Here is an 18,577-nt window from a genome sequence, read left to right as displayed (position 1 = left end):
CCTGTAAAAATGAATTCCTCCAGGGTGGAGTACAAGGACATTCTCAGCTACAAAGTGAGTTCAAGGTCAGGCTGGACTATGTGAGACCATGTCCTCCAAATAAAATAAGAATTGGCTGTAGTGACGTATTTACAGAACAGTAAAAATTGACCCTCCATGTGGCACACTACAGTATAAATCGGCAAAGTCCTTTCTCTGCAGTTGTTCTTGAAGACTGCTCCGCTCAGCCCCTCTGAACAGCATGGGCTAGATGCTAAAGCCTGTGCTGTTAGATAAAGCTCTCCAACAGTCCTTAAAAAGTTCCTGGGAGGGCTGGGGATTTAGCTCAGTAGTAGAGCCGCTTGCTAGCAAGCGCAAGGCCCCTGTTGGGTCCCCAGCTCCGGAAAAAAAAAAAAAAAAAGTTCCTGGGGCTAGAGAGATGGCCCAGCATTTGAGAGCATTGGTCACTCTTTCAGAGGCCCCAGATTTGATTCTTCGCACCCACATAAGAGGCTCACAACTGACTGTAACTCTAATTTCAAGGGATCCCTTGCCCTCTTCTGGCCTTTGTGAACGAACACCAGGCATGTGGTATATGGACATACATGCAGGAAAAACACCCATACACATAAAATAATATTTTAAGTTTTCTTAAAAAACAAAATTAAAAAACAAAACAAAAGGTGGCGCACACCTTTGATCCCAGCACTCAGGAGGCAGAGGCAGAGGCAGACAGATCTTGTTCGAGGACAGCCAAGGCTACACAGAGAAACTCTATCTTGGGGACAACAAAAAGAATTTCTTGTGGGTGGAGAGCAGGTCCTTGAGTCATCCATGCCCAGCCTAGGGTGTGGTATGCGTTGAGCGGTCAGTAAATGTTACAAGTGGATTTTCCAAAGAAGTTCTACAGCATTCTAAATTCAGATTACCCTAGTAATTCTTTCTGAGGCTCTTCAACTGATTCCTGATTCCTGGTTTATTTAAAAGGACAAAAAGAAAACCAAAAGAAAGCAGTTCTTCAGTTACAGGAACCCTGAGAGACAGACATTGACCTTCTCCCGCTGGCTCCCTCCAGGGTCCTCACCACAGACATTCAGTTCCAACACCCTTCTATTTTATCAGCTGTGAATTGTTTGAAAAATTCCAAGCAGTTTGTAGGAAATTCAGGGAAGCTCAGCAGCTAGGAAAGGAATGGGTTTTGTTTTTCAGCCCAGCTCATTTCTGAAATGTCACTCCATATAGGGCTTTAAAAACGTGCTCACTTCCTGAGGTCATTCCTTCGGTGGTTCCGGGCAGTTTGTTGTTTAATGCTACCTTTCTGGAGTATGTCTAATTGTAATGCAATGCCACAGGTCTCAAATGCAAAATACATTTCCTATGTGTCATTGTTTGAGGATAAAACCAGCCCAGTTTTCTTACTAGGCAATCCCAGTTTAAGAGTGGAGATAGCAGTTTCCTCTGTAAGCAGCAGGAAACGCTCCAGTGGTTTATGTAATACGTGTGTGCAAACAACAAGCCTTCTGCAACCTCGTATCACTTTCTACAGGAGTGTCATCCTGGAGACCTGGCAAAATGAGGAAGCTTCCGGGGCTGAAAGGTCATCATTTGAGGAGGTGGGGAGATGGATCAATGGTTTCTAGCACTTGTTACTCTTGAAGATTCCTAGCACCCGTGATGGCTCACAACCATCCTTGGCTCCAGTTCCAGGGTATCTAGCACCTTCTTCTGACCAAGGATGTACAGAGTGAACATACATACATGCAGTCAAAACATTCAAACACGTAGAACAAAATAAATAAATTTAAATAAATAAGTAAATTCTTTAAAAAAAAAAAAAGAAGAAGAAGAAGAATCTCTGAGTAAAGAAAGTACAAGCGTGAAATACAAAAGACCTGGTCAGCTCACCTTTAACCCAACACTGGAGAACAGAGCGGGAGGATCTCTGAGTTTGAGGCCAGCTTGGTCTACACAGAGGAAACCTGTCTCCAAAAACAAAAAACAAAAACAACAAAAGGTTTGATCATTTGATTTAAAAAAAAATCAGACACTCAAAAAGATTTCTTTAAAAAGAATCTGGGCATCATAGCACAGGTAATCCCAGCACAAGAGACAGAGACAGAAAGAGTGCTTCAAGTTGAAAGCTAGCCTGGGCTAACTTCTGGTTCTCCTACCTCCATCTCCTGAGATATAGGATTACTAATGTGCACCACCATGTCAGATTTTTCTTATCTCAAGGAGAAGAGGAGGGGGGAAGGAGTGGAGGAGGAGGAAGAGAAGGAGGATATTACAATCACTTTGCACGTGAGACAGCACTTAGTAAAGATTGCTATTATTCACAAAACTTCACTAAAGATCTTATTTCTCTCTTTTGAATGCCAGTGTATAAAATTCTAAATTCTATCATTTTCAGAACTAAGGCTTCTAAGGTTTTGAAAAATACGTATTGAAAAGCAGTGTATACGGCTGGCCGGTGCAATGCATAAGGCACACACCTGGCCACTTGCACTCGCAGTGGCAAGCTAATCTCTGCATTCGAAGTCAGCCTGGTCTACAGAGTGAGTTCCAGGGCAGCCAGGGCTATGCAGAGAAACCCTGTCTTGGAAAACAAATTAACAAAAGAGAAAGAAAGAAACAAGAAAAGACAGAGAGAGAAAGAAAGTAAGAAAAAGAAAGAAAGAAAGAAAGAAAAAAGAAAACCCAAGGGGCTGGAGATATGGCTGGGATAATCTACTGTGCAAGCATGAGGACCTGAGTTCAAATCCCACCGCATTAAAAACTAGGCATAGTGGTAGCCCAGGCTACATAGAGATTTCTGTATCAGTATGGGCTACACAGTACAAGTGAGCTACACAGTGACAACTTGTCTCAGAACACACACACACACACAGAGAGAGAGAGAGAGAGAGAGAGAGAGAGAGAGAGCGAAAGAGAGACAGAGACAGAGAGACAGAGACAGAGAGACGGAGACAGAGCGAAAGAGAGACAGAGACAGAGAGACAGAGACAGAGAGACAGAGACAGAGAGACAGAGACAGAGACAGAGACAGAGAGAGAGAATGGTCCAAAATGACAAGCTTTCATTTTCAAGTTCAACTAAGCCTCTCCTCTGAACCAACCTTGTGCTGGGCACCCTAGAAGATACCACTTATCCTAAATGAGCCCACCATATCATAAGGGACTGTTATAAGAACAAGCAACGATTTCCATGACCTCTGTGCTTTCAAACTAACTCGTTCTCCCTGGGGCCCTAAAACCAGGACCAGACAGCACCCTTTCTGGACCCTCTTGATATTTGTTTTTTGTTTTTTGTTTTTTTTTTCCCTCTCCAACAGCCTAGCTCTCCCAGCCTCTCCCTGGCTTCTGACTGCTGGGTCTCAACCTCATGATTCTGTTCTTGTGGAATTCACTGCAGGCTTTATTCCCCAACCACAACTGAAACGCATCCCTTGGATTAAGTCTTCTTTTCCAAGACAATAGAGGAATTGAGCCCAGAATCCTAGCTCGATATGGGGCTTTGTGGTTGCTGTTTCTGCAGTGTTCGCCTAGGACCCTGCAAATAAGAACCAGGCCGTGCCCATCTCACCCGTGAATTGCTTCATCTCTGAAATGTTTAACTCAATAATGGACCACTAAGACTTGTCTGTTTTGTTGAGGTTTTTTTTTCTCTGACCAAGTTATATATTGGGAAAAATGATTATACCTAGTACCACTTCAGCCAGTTCTATCTGACAATCTGTATGTGCCTGAAGCCCAGAAGCTCTAAATATGGCCTTATTTGAAAATGAAGTCTTCAAAGGTGGAAGAAAAGATCTGCAAAGAGATTATCACAGATTTAAGGTGGGTTCTCCAACCAGTAACAAAGGTCATTATAAGAAATGAAGAAGTAGATCTGAGACACAGCCATAGATGAGAAGCTGTTGGAAGACAATAGCAGGGATTGGAGAAATACCTCCACAAGCCAGAAAGCACTAAGTTACTAAGTACATGCAACCCCCAGAATTTAGGAGAAGGCATGGACTCTCTCTCAGAGTCTCCAGAAAGTGCTAATCCTGCCTACATCTTGGCTTTGAATCTTTGGATTCCAGTTATGAGGAACTTATGAAAGAATAAATTTCTATTGTTTTAAGCCAGCCAGTTGTGGTAAGACACTATTGCAATCCTAGGAGAGTAAGACCACAAATGCCAGGCCTTTTCCTCCTCCTTTTTTTTTTTTTTTTTTTTTTTTTTTTTTTTTAATGTTTTGAGACAAGCTCTAACTCTCTGGAGCCCAAGCTGGTTGTCCCTAGGACGCTAGACTCACTGTAATCTTCATATGTCATTCTTCCAAGTGCCGGGATTACAAGGATAAACCATCACACTCGGTTCCATAATTTTTAAATATTTCCCATTTAATTCATTTGTTTATTTTTAAATGGTTTCATGCTCTGGGAATGCTAGTGTTACACCTTTAACCGCCTTACTGGGGAGTCAGGAGCGGGTGGATCTCTGTGAGATCAGATTCTACACAGTGAGATCCTTCGGGGCAAGAGGGGTGCACTTTTATAATAAAAATAAACGAGGATGTTTTCATTTATTTAGTTCTGTGTATGTGAATGATTCCTTCACTTCAAGGATCCTCCAGGCTAGGTCAGGTAGCCCAAAGAGCTTTGCTTATGGACTATGGCCTGATCCTGAGTGAAGATCGTTGTCCTAGGTGGGTGAGTCAAGTATCCCATTGTAGTGAATGCCTTCTAATACTATGGATGGAAAAAAAAATACTATGGGTGGTGACTCCAGCATGAAATCTCCCTCCTCAACTTGCACAGGACTTTGCTCCTGGTCATAAGTGACCCCCACCCAGACCAAGTTATTTAGTGTTCCTTTCATAAATATTTGGATGAAGTATCCCCCCAAATTACAGAGTGAATTCAGGGCCAGCCTTGTCCAGTGAGAGCCTGTCTCAAAATAGAAAAGTAAAAAGAAATCTACCAGGCAAGATCTTTAGGAGTTTAGGATCATCCTAGTCTACATAGAGAGTTCCAGACCAGCCAGGATATATAGCAAGACCCTGTCTCAAAAAGAAAGGGCGGAAGGGTGTGACGATCTGAGGATATGTAGAGGAATTTTCATCCAGCAACTTGGCTACTCTGATCATATCCAAAGACCTAGGTCTGTGTGATCTGGTTGGAATGCAGACATGCCTTTAATACACACCCTTAATCCCAAACAATGAAGGTAAAGTTAGTTTGTAGAAGGAAGCACCCATGTTTGAAAGTGATGTCTAATTGAGTGGTAGACAAAATGACGGATCAGAGAAAGATTTGACGGAATTAGTATATGCCCAGCTCTCAGGAAAACACAGAGAAAAGAGAAGCTGCTTAGCAGTGCCGAGAGAGGGAGGAGAAAGGGCAGTCTTACTGGGACAGTTGTACAGAGACAGGTTACAGGGAGACCAAGCTAGACACAGGTGAAGACAGAATGAACCAGAGAATGAGAAGTAGGCAGAAGATTAAAGCAGACTGCTAGAGTTAGTTTGAGGCCAAGCAGAGCTAAGAGAAGCCAGATTGAATCCATCATCTTGGAGAGGAGTTGGAGCCAGAACAGCTGAGTTAAATCAGCTAACAAGCCATCAGAAAGAACAAGAAAGGGTGAGCTTATTCAACAAGTCTCAGAGGCTGAAAACATGCTAAGCCAAAATTTAGGTTGTCTGGAGGCTTGCAGGACTAAGCCTAGGCTAGCAGACAGAGGCAGTGAAGCTTCTGACATGACAATTACGTCAGGTAAGTAAGTAGAAGATACTTTTACAGGGATAGAGTTCTATGACAGAGTACTTATCTAGCTTGTATAAGGCATTCAACCCCAATGCTGAAAATGGAAGGAAGTCATACGAATGGAATAGCGTTAAGGGACTGAATAAATAAAGGGAGTAACCAGTTCCACAAGTTGCTTTGATTCAAATATGGCTGTCTCTTCAAAGTTCTCCTGCTGGAACCCATATTTTTGGTGAAACTATTCTCAATAGCCAAATTGTGCAATCAGCCTAGATTAGCTATGATCGTATCAATAGTCAGTGTACCTCCAGTTCCAGGGGTTCCATGCTCTCTTCTGGTGTTTGCAGGTGCTGACTAGACATGTAAAGTACAGACAGACATTCCGGCTAAACAGAATCACACACATAATCATGCACATAGAATAAAAATAAATCCAGAAATTTTAAGTTGTGAGACAGGGTCTCATTATGTAGCCCCAGCTGGCCTCAGAGATGTGCCTGCCTCTGTCACCCTAGGGCTGGTCTTAAGACATATACCACCATATTCAATCTCCTAAAAAATTAATTTTTTAAAGAAATGGATGGAACTTGCTATTATATTGTGAAAGAACCCAGAATGGGACAGGAAACTATGAGGCTTTCCCTCTCTCATTTATGTAACCTAGAGTTTTACAAAAAGTCATGAAAGTTAAAAGGGAGTTAACAGGGGAGAAAAGGGAAAGAGAGTAATGGAGAGATGGATATGATCAAGTTTAGTATATACTTGTATGAAAATATCATAACAAAACAAGCTCATGTGCTGGAAACTTGATCTACAATGTAATTGAGAGGTGATGTAACCTTTAAGAGTAAGGTCCAGTGGAAGGGAATTGGGTTATGGGGCACAACTCTGAGAGACAAATTAAGGCTCATCTCCAGAGCGTCCATTAGATCTCCAGAGACTGGATTGATTACCTTGTGTATGAATTGATACATTATACATTGTGAGTCCAGCTTCCTTTTTTTTCTCTCTCTCTCTCTCTCTCTCTCTCTCTCTCTCTCTCTCTCTCTCTCTCTCAGAGGCTTACTGCTCTCACCTCCACCACATGACTTCCTCTGTTGTGTTATATGCTCTAAAGATCTTAGCGGACCAGTAATGCTGTCAGCTTTGGTCAGAGAAGCTTCTGTTTTAGTGGGCAACAGTTATCACAGAGAGTCGGAACTGGTTACAGTTCTGAGGCTAAGTGACCGTTGAGTGTTCAGTCCAAACTGGAACACCTGCATCACACCAAGGCCCAGGGAATATCACAGAAGTGCTTCTAACAGACTGGAGAGCCTGGGGAGTGGGAAAGGGGTGGAGTGTTGCAGAGTACTGTCTGCTGGGCATGACACGGCCTTGCATTCTTGAACTCCTGGTAAGTTGTGACTCCAAGAATAAGACATTCGAAAGCTTTGGCTGGTCAATTCTGACACGAAGATGGGAGGGGCTCTTGAGGCCCCACCCCTCTTTAAAGATTTATAGGCAGCTAACTACTATTTGTAAGGAGTGACTCATGGGGCCTCACCCCTCCTGGAGGATCTATAGGCAATTAGTGTTGCTGTGGTGGGAGAGACATTTTCTTCAGTGATGTGGCCACTGGTCAATTGCCCATGTTCCTATAAATAACTCTTCATCCTGCACAAAACCCTAATGCACACGCAGAGACATGAGCAGAAAGGGAAAGAGTTGAGGAGACTGGTGAGCAAGTAAGAGGGAGAAGAGGATAATGAGAGGTGACTATGATCCAAGTGCATCATATACGTTCATGAAAATGACACAGCGAAGCCCATTATTATGTATAATTAAAATATGCTAATTAAAAACTTTCAAAAATAGATCTTTATCAGATGCGACTGCCTGAGCTTGAACCTTTCAGCCTTCAAATTCACCAGGCAAGGGAAATCTTTTTTATAAAGCACCCACCCTTGGGTATTTTGTTATAGCAATATGACATTGTGACATCAGTTTAGAGTTCCCTGACACCAGACTGAGTTCAGATAGTAACACTGGTAGGGCCTGGGCAAGAGTATTAATGGAGACCCACATGCTACTTGCCAAAATTCTTAAAGGTTCTAAGTCAACTACATACCATTAAACTTAAAAAAGGAAAAAGAAAAATGAAGCACCCTTATATCAAATACATCTTCATGAAAACCCGAAAGACTAAATTCAAGATCCTCGGAGTTCTGACACATACAAAACATGGAGGAGATAGAGAGATGACCCTTGTCTTCTTATCCCTGGTTTCATCCTGTTCTGTTAGGGAGTGGCTCTTGTTTAAGTACCCAAGCTATTTCCACCCATCCCTTGCCAACAGCTGTCCCTCCAACACCTTTGAGTCTAAAGGTGCTGACACTATGCTTTCTGTTCTCAGGAAAACACATCCAGCCAGGAGGTGGTGGTGCATGCCCTTCAATCCCAGCACTTGGGAGGCAGAAGCAAGTGGCGCTCTGTGAATCCAAGGCTAGCCTGGTCTACGGAGTGAGTTTCCAGGATAGCTAGGGCTATGCAGAGAAACCCTGTCTGAAGAAAAGAAGAGAGAAGGGAGGTGGGGAGAGAGATACAGAGAAAGACAGAGACATATGCAGAGGGAGAGACAGAGATACAAAGAAAAATGAGATGGAGAAAGAGAGAGGCAAAGTAGAGACATGGATAAAGACAGAGGCAGATGGAGGAGGAAGGGAGAACAGAGAGAGAAACACATCCAGGGGAAGAGCCCACGTAGTTCTTGGAAGCAAACAGAGGCTTTGGGTGTAGGAAATTCCAGATACTGAGGATGGGCCAGAAGTGAGAGGCAGGGACTTTGGGTAAATAATTAATTCCCTTTGCCCCCGTGGATTTCTTATCCTAAGGAGAGAAGCTGGCACAGAAAAGGGCCCAAGCAAGACCCTTTAGACACAGGGTCCAAACCAGAGCTGCTTCTTTTTCAGCTCTAATAGAAACTGTTTATATAAATATTTATATAAATTATGGTCCAACTAGATTCTGTTACTCTGCACCTCCAGAATCTCAAAGGCCCCTGCCAGTTTTATTGTCTGTTGCCTCATGGGCCACAGTAGTGTCTGGTACAAGCCCTTATGCCTACCAAATGTGCCAGAAGCAAAGAGGTAGCTTTTGCTGTAAGTTCTGCCATTTGTGGAAAATTAGTTTAGACTGCTCATCGTGACCTTACTCTCCCAACAACGTATAGTATATATACTTTATCTCCAATTTGAGATTTTGAGCTTAATAGCCCAAATCCTATATTACCTTATTTCTGAAACTATATCAATATCATATCAAAGTTTATGAGTTCTGCCTCTCATCTGGCTTAGCATTACTCCAAATGAAAACAATGTTCAGATATTAGGTATCAAAGAGTGTGAGGTGTCCTCTGTAAGCTCATCAATCAGGCCTCAGAGCTGTCTCCCTTGGAGGAGACTCTAGCCTTCTTCCTTGGGCAGCCTTTATTGTTTTCTCTGGGATGCTGGACAGACACTTGCTGTGAGTCCTGCCTATCACTCCTCCATCCACCTTTGCATGCATAGATTGCGTAACAGCAATCTGTTCTGGACCTTACAGTCAAAGGCCACCATGAGCACGATAGCTAAGGCAGACGGGAACTTCCTGCTAGGCCTGCCTGACAACCTGACTCTTAGGAGCCTATGAGTGTGTGTAGTGATACATCCCTGTGCTCACAAAACAACTGAGCGTCATGGCGCAGGTCTGGGCCCCCAGATGCTCTGCAACAAGAAGTAGGGAGATCAGTAACCTGATGGTCAACACAGTGACATCTGCCTCTTTAAGAGAGGTAAAGAGGCAAGTGGATCTCTGAGTGTGAGGCCAGCCTGTCTAGAGAGCTGTTCCAGGCCAGCCAGGACTACACAAAGAAACCCGGTCTCCAAAACACAAAACAACAAAAATTGCTTGGATGAACACCACCACCACCCTCACCCTCCGAGCTGAGGACCAAACCCAGGGGCCTTGTGCTTGCTAGGCAAGTGCTCTACCACTGAGCACTTCTGATTTGGATTGGCCCTGACGATGTCAAATACAGAGTTAGAACACTAAGGATGTTCGGGAACCTGGAAGTTCTTCATTAACATTGTGATTGTTTTTGATTTCCTGGGGTTCATAAGTGGGAGCAATTATCAGGGGATCTTCTGGGCCTAAGGGTGTAGCTCAGTCATAGACAGTGCACTTATCATGCCTGAGGCTGTGGGTTCAATCCCCAAAACTAATAATACTAACAACAACAACATTTTAGATGTCTCAATAGCCTGTGTTTATGTCCTGTCATCAACTTTTATGAAGATTAAACAAAATTGTTGAAGTGATAAAAGGACACCTTCAATCTTGAGTTTTTCATAGGGCCCAGTACCACCGCTGTCATAATATGACTTTAGTTGTGACTCAGACCCGGCTTAAGCCAAATAAATCGAAAGGTTCATGTCAGGAACAGAGGGCAGAGGTGCTACAACCATGTATGATAGCTAACCTTGGCTGTCAACATAACTGGGAAGAGAGAGCCTCAGTTGAAGAATTTCCCAATTACTTCAGTCTGTGGATATGTCTGTGAGGCATTGTCTTGATTGGGAATTGATGAAGAAGGACCCAGCCCAATACGGGTAGTACTGTCCCTAGGCAAGGAGGCATAGGTTATGTAAGAAAGGTAGCTGAAGTTTTTGAGCAAGCCAGTAAGCAGCATTCCTCCATGGTTTCTGCTTCAGTTCCTGCTTCAGCTTCTCGCCCTGGCTTCCCTGTATGGTTGGCTGTAACCTGTAAAATGAAATAAATCCTCCCCCCTTTGGGCTGGGTGTTTAGCACAGCTGCAGGAAAGTCACTGGAACACAATGTTAGCAAGGATCTGACTCGCTCTCGGTTCCCTTTCCCTCAGATGCTTTCCCCGGTATGGACCCAGCAGATCAGGTTCATACTCCACCCAAGAGCAAGCCCATTCCAGCAGAATATAAGTTGTCATATGGTAACAGAAATTCTTGGGGACAGGCTTGTCCCATTGGGTCACATGGTTAACCTGGAACTAATCACTGAGCCTAGCTAAAGGGAATGTTTTCTTTGGTTTGGTTTTGGTTTTCTGAGATAGGATTTCTCTGTGTAGCCCTGGCTATCCTGGAACTCACTTTGTAGACCAGGCTGGCCTAGAACTCAGAGATCCAACTGCCTCTGCCTCCTGTTAAAGGCATGAGTCACCAGTGGCTTCCTTTCTTTAGAATGCAACCATTTTCTTTTTCTTTAAATTCATTTATTTTGATGATGATGATGATGGTGACGATGACGACGATGACGATGATGATGATGATGATGATGTAGGGGCTGGTGAGGTGACTCAGCTCGTAAAGACACCTGCTATGAAGCCTGACAACCTGAGTTCAATCTCAGAACCCCCATGGCAGAAGACCAGAAACAACTCAAGTTGTCCTCTATGATGTCTGAAACAGCACCATAGCATGTAATCATATACAGTAAATGTATATAGTCATTTTTTAAAAGGGACTGTAAGGGCCTGGAGCGATGGCTCGGCACTTAGTGAACACTTGCTGCTAATACAGAGTACCCAGGTTCACATCCCAGAACCCATGTAGTGACTCACGACTATCCTTAAATACAGTGTGTGTGTGTGTGTGTGTGTGTGTGTGTGTGTGTGTGTGTGTGTGTGTGTGTGTGTGTGTGTAGGCAGGAGGTGTGTGTACTGAGGCTCTCCTGACCTCTGCAGGCGCCAGGCATACATACATACATGTAGGCAAAACATACACATAAACTAAAAATAAAATAGAACCTATGGTGTAGAATGTAGAAACAATAAAGTTTATCAATGGGTCTTTAAGGTGATTTCAAAATTCATTCCTCTCAGTTAATACAGACTTCCTGGGTTATTTCCTAGTGTCTGAGTTTTCTTTTTTTTCTTTAAGATTTATTTACTTTATGTATATAAGTACACTGTAGCTGTCTTCAGACACACCAGAAGAGGGCATCAGATTTCATTACAGATGGTTGGGAGCCACCATGTGGCTGCTGGGATTTCAACTCAGGACCTCTAGAAGAGCTGTGTTCTTAACCTCCTTTGGTGTGCTTGTTTGTTTTTGTTTTTTAAGGATATTCTTTTTAAAAATACATTTATTTTATTTATATAAGTACACTGTAGCTGACTTCAGAAGAAGGCATCTGACCCCATTACAGATGGTTGTGAGCCACTGTGTGGTTGCTGAGAATTGAGCTCAAGACCTCTGGAAGAGCAGTCAGTGCTCTAACCATTGAACCATCTCTCCAGCTCCGCTGTTGTCTTTTAAAGGTAAGGTCTCAGGCATCCTAGGCTACCCTGGAACTTGCTATGCAGCCCAAGATGACATTTTCACCTCTGAAGTACTGGGATAAAGGCATGTGTGCCCCACACCTAATGTTGATGTTAGTATGTGTGTATGTGTGCATATTTGTATATGTACTATGCATGTACATATACATGCCAGTGGAGGCCAGACATTGACATCTGATGTGTCCTGGATTGCTCTCTACCTTGTTTTTTGAGACAGTGTCTCTACCTGAACCTAGAGCTCACCAGTTCAGCTCAACTGTCCCGCCAGTGAGCTCTAAGACCACACCTGTCTCTAGCCACCTCCTTCCAGCACTGGGGTTATAGACTAAGCTATGGCACTCAGCTTTCACATGGGTACTGGAGTCTTCGTGTATGCGTGGCAAGCATTTTATCAATTAAGCCATCGCTATTCCCCATGCTTGGTTTTATGCAGTACTGGAGACAGAGCTCATGGCTTCCTGCATAGTAATAAGCAGTCTGCCATCTAAGCTACAGCACTGCCAGCCCCTGTGTTCTGTCTTTTAGTTTCTAGTCTCCTGCTTCTCTCCCCAGAACTTAGCCACCACTAGGGGCTAGAGAGATAGCTCATTGGTTAAGTATTCATTGCCCCATCGGAGGACCACAATTCAGATTCTAACATTTCACAAATGTCAATAACTCTAGACTCTGCTGGGCTCTGCGGGCAGCTGCACACATACGAATGCCCACGTGCATGCAGACACACACCTAAATAAGACAAATGTTTGAAAAGGCCCACCGTTAGAAATCTCTCCTGTCTCATCCTCACACATAAAGTTGTGAATCGCCGGAATCCTTGATGGGCATCTACAGTCTCTTCTGTTGAATGATTTTTACTTGTTTTTTGATAGCTGGTGCCTTATACTTTGTTGACCAGCCTGATCCTAAACTCCTGAGTTCATGAGAACCTATGGTCTCTGCCACCTGAGGAGCTGGGACTGAGGGCCCATGGCGAGGACTGCGTTTTCTTTATTTGGCGATCTGACCAGTCTTCCCTTCTTTCCTTCTATTATTTTCAGCAATCCTGGCAGCTGGAATTTCTCCCAAAACTTTATCTAGGAAGAGATCTAATGCTCTGTGGTCTACACAGGATCTGCCGATTGGAGATTGGACCTCCGATTACTGGACCTTCTGCCTTCCGTGGAAATTTCTCCAGGCCGATTCGTAAGTGTCTCCTCCACCATGCTTTGTATCTGCTACTCAACACTGTTAGCAGCTCAGTGGAGTGCTCTGAGCAAGGAATCTCTTTACTCATGCTCTGAGCGACTTTCCCCCCAAACACCATCAACTTTCAGGTCCTCCCAAGTCGCTAGATTAACTGAATGTCCTTTCCTCTCACCTGCCCTCAGCAATAGTAATGAGACCAATGACTTTTGTCTGGGGCTACTATGTGTTTTTGGCAAACTGAATGAATTCAAAAGTATATCTCATGAGCCAGGCAGTGGTGATGCACACCTTTAATCCCAGCACTCAGGAGGCAGAGGCAGGTAGATCTCTGAGTTTGAGGCCAGCCTGGTTTACAGAGGGAGTTCCAGGACAGCCAGGGCTACACAGAGAAACCCTGTCTTGAAAAATGAAGAAGGACAAGGAGGATAAGGAAGAGGAGGGGGATGAGGAAGAGAAGGAGGGGGAGGGGGAGGGGGAGGAGGAAGAAGAGACAACCAAGATGTCTTATCTCACACTAGTCCCATCAGAGACCTGATGAGATAGCTTAGTGGTTGCCCTTCCAGTTGACCTAAATTCCATCTCTAGAACCCACATAACAGCTGACAACTGTCTGTTACTGCAGCCCCAGGGAGATCCAACGCCCTCTTCTGGCCTCTTTAAGCACTGTACAAACCTGAATTTAGGCAAAATACCAATCAATACACACAAAATAAAGATTTTAAACCTTTTTTTTAAAAAAAAAGATTTACTTATCTATTTTATGGATGTGAGTACACTGTCGCTCTCTTCAGACACACCAGAAAAGAGCATCAGATCCCATTACAGATGGTAGTGAGCCACCATGTGGTTGCTGGGAATTGAACTCAGGACCTCTGGAAGAGCAGTCAGCGTTCTTAACCGCTGAGCCATCTCTCCAGCCCCCAAACCTTTTTAAAAGTGTTGTTTTATTGCTTGCTAAAGGCTGCCAGTCAGCATCTGTCAGTGCGCTCCTGAACGTGGCTTCCGACCACCCTGCCTTCACACAGGTATCCTGACCCCAGACCCTCCAAGAGTTCACAGCTTTTGACCCAAGACCCAGCACAGTTTTGTTTTCTTGAATCACTGACAACAAGAAACTAACATTTTGGGGTTGGGGATTTGGCTCAGTGGTAGAGCGCTTGCCTAGCAAGCACAAGGCCCCTGGGTTTGGTCCCCAGCTCCAAAAAAAAAAAAAAAAAAAAAAGAAACTAACATTTTGTGTTTTATAATAAACCCTTAATTTAATATTCAAAAAATAATATGATTTTTTGTTGTTGTTGATTTTGAGACAGGGTTTCTCAGTGTTTCCCTGCCTCTGCCTCCTGAGTATTGGGGTTAAAGGTGCGTGCTACTGCTGCCTGGCTAGAGGAGGGTATACATATTTAAAACATAAAACTCAGGTTTTGGTAGAAATCTTATATCGAAGTTGTAAACTGCCAGTCTGACAACTTCAAAGAGTGGAAGGTGTCTAATAAAAGGAAACAGAGAGCGTCATCTTCACATTGGTATCTCTGTTCCCTGAGCCACTTCTGGACTGCAGACTAGCCAGCATACTTAGTAAACTGGAGGGAGGCTACAGTGTCTTTCCTCCTAAAGACCTTGCTAAGTCCTCTATCTGTACAGATACAGCCCACGTTTTCACACTGTCTTTCATTTCTTACAGTTCTCTTGAATCTTCTAATTCATAAAGGCTACCAGATGTCCCCATCTCCATGTGCAAATCATTCCATATTTTCTTAGTTGTTATACTCAGTATTGATATAGGCTTGCTTGCTTGCTTTGTCTTTTTTCGAAACAGAGTTTCTCTGTGTGGTTGTCCTGGAACTCACTCTGTAGACCAGGTTGGCCTCTTAACTCCAGAGATCCGCCTGCCTCTGTCTCCCAAGTGCTGGGATTAAAGGCATGCACTACCAGGCTGGTGACAATGTGCTTCCTCTCTAGAGGTAGTAAGGAGTACATGGACCAAATATAATCTTCAGCAATCTTCTGATAACCCCAGGTAAGCTGGAGAGATGGCTCAGACCTTAACAATATGTACAAACAGCTCAAAATGGCCATAACTCCAGTTCCAGAAGATCTGCACGCTCCTCTGGCCCCTACAGGCACCTATGCTCATGTGCACATAGTCTAACACAGAATTAACATAAAATAAAGGGTTTTTTTTAAACCTCCAGATAGATAGAATGTATAACCTATATATCCGTGGGCCATTTCTCTGTAACTACTCAGACTGTTTAACAACTATTTTGTTAAAGGTACTCCAACATGAACAAAACCTTCCCTTCTTGTAGGAATCAACTGTCCAGTGACTCTCAAGGCAACAGTAAGTCCTTCTGTGCTTGGTCATCTTGCAACTCCACCACTTTTCATTTTCTGCAGCACATGCGCCAACGAGCTTGCCCCATTTCCGGTAGTGATCGCGTGCACCGGTAGTGATCGCGTGCAGCAAGTGATGTTGGCCTCTGGGAGCGATAATTCTTTCTGTCTGGTGAATCTGGAAAGTGCCTCTTCAGGTGAGGCTGCCATCACCGCTGTCCTGCTGCTGTGCAACTTCCTCTTTCCCGCTGTTTTAGTTTCTCGAGATCCGGGTACCTGGGTTATTCAGACTTCTCCAACTCTTGTCATTTTCACGGGAGTTGAGAAGGAGGAAAGAATCAAGAATGTCTGTGCTAACCCCCAGCTCTCTTCTCACAGAGAACATATCGGGGCCACTATGCAATTATTTCACCCCATGTCTCTCTTTCTTCTTTTTTTTTTTTTTTTTTTTTTTTTTTTCGAGCTGGGGACCGAGCCCAGGGCCTTGCGCTTGCTAGGCAAACCCTCTACCACTGAGCTAAATCCCCAGCCCCCCATGTCTCTCTTTCTATGTAGACTACAAACTCCTCATTCACCACAGTGTGTGACATTTTATTAGCCTCCTCGTCAATGCTCATTGAAGGGGGCTACTAGGCTAGCTTACGGAGTACAGTAAAGGCATAGAAATTATTCTTTTCCAGAGACATTTGAGTAAGAATCAAGTGAAAGGGAGAAACTCCCCTTAGAGAGCATAGAAAAAGTGGTTCTTAGAGCTTGGTCTTCACAGATAAAAATAAGAATTCACAAGGCAAGCCAAATATGACTGTACCTATGATCAGGAGCTGAGCGATTAGAACTCAAGTCCAACCTGGGATGCAGAGTAAGACCCTGTCTGGAAAAGAAAAGAAAATGAAGAAGTGAAGGAAATAAAGAAAGAACTTACCAGGCAAAAGAAAAAATAGGGGCCAAGCCATTAAAAGAAATCCAAGTTAAGCAGAGTGGTACACACTTGTAATCGTTCAAGGGATGCAGGCAAGAGAATCATGAGCCTGATGTCAACCTGAGATACACAGAAAGACCAAGCCTAAAAACAGACAGACAGAGAGACAGAGAACAGTGTATCAAACAAGGCAGAAACTTCTTTTTCCTTTCATATAGAAGCCCAGAAGTAGGCTATCCAGATCAAATAGAAGATCCCTCTATATGCCATGCCAAGATTCTTATTTTGTTTTGTTTTATTTTATTTTATCTTATTTTATTTGAGACAGGGTCTTGGTAACCATGGCTATCCTGGAACTCTCTATGTATACCAGGCTAGCCCCAAACTCATAGAGATGTGCCTCTGGAGTACTAGGATCAAAGGTGACCACCACACCTAACTATAAAATTCTATTACCAAAAAGAAGGAGAGAATGGTTACAGCTGTGAATCCCAGCTGGAGGGAACACTCTAAACAAAGCTTTTTCACATAAGAAGAGAACAGCCTATGTGAAGAACCAAAAATGTTCATGTTTGCCTAAAATGTGGAGTGTAAGCCGCTGGACGTGCCAGGAAGCAGGGCAAGTAGGCAGAGTCCGGATCATAAGTCTGTGTCTTGTTTCACACACAAGCACCCTTCCACCTCCACCTCGGCCCTGGATCAGAGAGCAGGACAGAGAGGCCTCAGATCTATGTTCATCTGCCTGGGATGTTCCTTCCCCCACATCTTTACTTCTGTGCCTTCCTCTCCTTTGAGTCTCCGTTCAGATCTCATGTCTTCAAAATCAATCATCTTCCCTCACATCGCTAGCCAGAGGGCGTGCTCCACAGCAGCTTCTACTGTGAGATTCTTTGCTTTGTTTCAGTTTTGGGTTTTTGAGGCAGGGTCTCTGGGTGTAGCCTTGGCTATTCTGGAACTCACTCTGTAGACCAGGCTGACCTCCAACTCAGAGATCCGCCTGCCTTTGTCTCCTGAGTGATGGGATTAAAGGCCTGTGCCCCACCCCCCACCCCACCGCTGGGTCGGGATCCTCTTTTTTATTTTTGATAAGGTTTTCTTATTTACGTATATGAATGTTTCTCCTGCATGTATGTCCAGAAGAGAGTATCGGATTCCCTGGAACTGGAGTTACAGGCAGTTGTGAGCCATCTGCCACATAAGATCTGGGAACTGAATCCAGGTCCTCCGTAAGAGCAGCAGGCTCTGAGGCATTTCACCAACTGTGGGGTATCCTACTTTAATTTGTGTATTATGTGTTTATGGTATGTCCATGTATAACTGTTCCTTATGTAGAGATGTGTGTGCATACTCATGTCTGCGGAGGCCAAAGGTCAACGTCAAGTGTCTCCTCCTTTTGCTCTCTATCTTTTTTAATGAAAAAAGTTTTAAACTTTATTATTATTATTATTATTATTATCATCATCATCATCATCATCATCATCATCATCATCATCATCATCATCATTATGAGCGTGTGGTGTGTGTGTATATGTGAGTGTTTGCCTACATCTATGTGTGTGCACCAGTTGCCTGCCTAGTGCCCTTGGAATCCATAAGATGGTGTCTAGTACTCTGCAACTGAAGTTATGAAACACTGTGGGCCACCATGGGTGTTGGGAATCAAAACTTTGGTTCTCTGCACGAGCAACACCCATCGAGTCATTTCTAAAACTGCTTTCTCCCAAACCCATCTTTCTTTGAGGCAAGATTTCTCACTGAACCTGGAGCTCATCAGTTCAACCAGGCTGGCTGGCCGAGGGGTTCCAGGGATCCATCTTTTTTAACCTTTACCTGCTAACCCTCTATTCTTCCAAAGCCCAGTTACAGACACATTCATGGTACCCAGACCTCATGTAAGTGCTAGGCATCTGAACTCAGGTCCTGTGTCTGCACTGCAGCCATCATCCAGCCCCTGGTACCATATTTGAATTTTTATAAGCATTTACCACTATCTAAAAAAATAAATGTACTAAATAAATCCTTTAATTTGTTTAATTTTTAAAAATTTGTTGGTATTTGCATGTGTGTGAGGCTGAGTGTCACC

Source organism: Rattus rattus, chromosome 1 (assembly GCF_011064425.1).
Source record: "Rattus rattus isolate New Zealand chromosome 1, Rrattus_CSIRO_v1, whole genome shotgun sequence".
Taxonomy (NCBI): domain Eukaryota; kingdom Metazoa; phylum Chordata; class Mammalia; order Rodentia; family Muridae; genus Rattus; species Rattus rattus.
This window is presented reverse-complemented; position numbering follows the sequence as displayed.